The sequence below is a fragment of the Lactuca serriola genome, chromosome 9 (assembly GCF_051521515.1).
Source record: "Lactuca serriola cultivar US96UC23 chromosome 9, Lser_US96UC23_V15, whole genome shotgun sequence".
Lineage (NCBI taxonomy): Eukaryota > Viridiplantae > Streptophyta > Magnoliopsida > Asterales > Asteraceae > Lactuca > Lactuca serriola.
Window position 1 is genome coordinate 160,893,405 of NC_136416.1, and position 2,939 is coordinate 160,896,343.

Consider the following 2,939-nt stretch of genomic DNA (forward strand, 5'->3'; position numbering starts at 1 on the left):
ACTACAGGCTACGACCGACACTTATTGGTGCCGACCGCATATTCCTCACTAATCCCAATTATTACCCCGAGAAGTTGAATAGTATTTATCACATTCCCTTTATCTTTTACATGAGTATGAGTAAAGTCCAAACAACACGAAAAAGAACAATTGTGGTCCATTAATCATGTATGTTAATTTAGGTTATCGAGCACATGAGTAAGTTCGACCTTACTAGCAATGCAGATGGGCCACTAAGGCCAAATAGCATGTAAAGCCATTGAGGGTCCATTAAGCATGTAATTGGGTCACCAGAAGCCCAATCACCATGTATTATTATTATTGTTGGGCCCAATAATTATGTTAATGGGTCACGAAGGCCCATTAAGCATAATTTACAAATATTATGCCCATTTAATTTAGTGTTTACCCGTTTTGCATAGTATAAAAAATTAAAGTTTTGTTTAAACAAATTGTTCAATACGTAAAGTCCCAAAAATAATTGTTTGGCCAATTCAGTCCATTTTCTAATAAAAATGACAATTTTAATCCTTTTTTTATGAAAAATGACATTTAGTCCCAAACACTTATCAAAATTTTATTTTCAGCCCAAAATAAGGTTTTGGACAGTTTCAGACCTTTAATTAAAAAGATTTACAATTGTAGTCCATATTTTTGAAATTTTTAGAATTGAAATCCAAAAATCTAATTTTTTTACATTTTTAGTCCTTCCCTGTAATAATTAGATTTTCAGCCTCTGAACTTGTTATTTATGTTTTTAAAACTCATAGTTTGATAAATATAAAATTTTTGTCCTTAAAATCACATTTTTTGCAATTATGGGCCTAAAAACCAAAAAGCCCAAATTTTAGCCCGTTAAGCAAAAATTTACATTTTTAGTCCTTTAAAAGTCATGATTTTTATAAAAACTCATATTTTAACTAATTTGACCTTTTTAACCTTTATAACACCGAAAATGGTATCATTTTACCCATCTTTTTGCTTATTTGTCAAAAATGGTCCATAAATAAGATTTGTGTTTTGTTTTGCTCATTTCAAACTTGTATAACACTTTTGTCTTGATATTAATATGTATAAGATGACTTAGATCACATATTATTCCCATTATAGTTAGTAATCTCGAATATATCACCTTTTAATACATAATCATCACATAAACACAAGAAATCACACATATTATACAAATACACATAGATCTACACATTTCACTTGTATTCTCTGCTATAAAACATGTAAAACCGAAAATAGAGGGGTATGAACTCACCTTTGCTTGTTGCTCACAGTTTTGAAGAAGAAATGGAAGAGTTTTGATCCTAGCAAGCCTTCTTGGGTGGATCTCGAACTTAGGGGTTTCTAAGAGAATGATCATGAGTTTGTATGAGTTAAGAAGAGATTTTTGATGAAATGAAGAAACTAGATCATGGATCCAAGCATCAACTTACCTAAGATGATGATTCTTGTGGAAAATCCTACTTGAAATGCCCAAGATCTTTGAAATTTTGATGAAGAAAGGAGAGGTTGATGTTGTGAGTTCTTAAGAGAAAAATCTAAGTGATTTGTGTGTGTTAGTGTGATTCTCGGCCGAGAAGGGTAAGAAGAAGGGGAGAGGAGAGAGGTGTGATTTGATGGTTGCTTAGAAGTATGGGATTTAGTTCCTGTTTAGTGGATAATTGGTATGGAGATCCACAAGGTAAACTTGAGGTGTCTTACCCTCGTTAATTCACAATTTTTCTCTTCCTTTTTTTATTAGTTGGGCCGAAATGGGCTCAAAGGGAGAAGAAGTGGATTACTTGGGCCCATTTTTGGTCTTGCTTGAACATGTTAAGGCCCAATAAGAAGATTTTCGGCCCATTGGGCCTCTTAAGATAGTTCATGGCCCAATTAGCCTAAAAGAATAGGTTTTGTGGCCTATTCAAGTTAATTGGGTTTGTTATAGCCCAATAAGGCCCATTACGGGTAACATGAGTCATTTTAAGTCCATATGGCCCAATACGTTAAGTTTTATGAATATGGGTCCATTTAGAGCCCATTTAAGGGTTTTAAGCCCAATGTAGTCAAATTGGAAGCTTATTGGCCCATTAGGCCCAATAAGAAAATCATAGCCCATAATGAATTTGAACCGGGATTTCTAGGGTTTCCAACCCCTTATTGACTATAAGAAATATATTGAGTGAGCATAGAGTATGATATTCATTTAGAGTACAAGCCTTACAATTGATGATGTTTACATGAGAATAGAATTTCCTAGCTAAAAATGCTAGTTGTGACAGATACCAACTTGTAACATTCCAAAAATCATGGTAACTTTTTTCATTTGTCAATCAACAAAACCATTCCAGTGACCACAATTGTTTACAAAACATTGTTCCAAAAGTAATAATCATAAGTTATAGCATCCCAAAATCCAATAACATAAAAATCAGAAGGATGTGCACGATCACGCCTTTGCTTTCCCCCGTTCATCTAAAGTACCTGAAACAAAAAAATGAAATCGTAAGCCAAAGCTTAGTGAGTTCCCCCTAAAGTACCACACATAACCATACAAATAACAACATACATACATGAGCCTTTAGCCTGAATGGACCGCCGCACCGGGCCTACAAACTATCTAGACCACTCTCAGAGCCTTCAGTATGACTGGAACGCCGCACTGGACCTATAACCTATATGGATCGCTCTCCGGGCCTTCGGCCTGACTGGACTACCTCTCGGTCCTTCAGTCTATCTAGACCGCTTCAGGTGTCTTGGACTTCAGCACAAAGCAGGACCGCCTCAACCCAACCACCAAAACATGTCGGCATATACAATAAAAATCAATAACCAATAATACAGGTAATCATACATATTTACCAAACTAATGCATATCAGTAGACATCAGGTAATCATATAGATCCACCAATATAACGCCTTCCAGAAATCATCATGTAATCATACACATC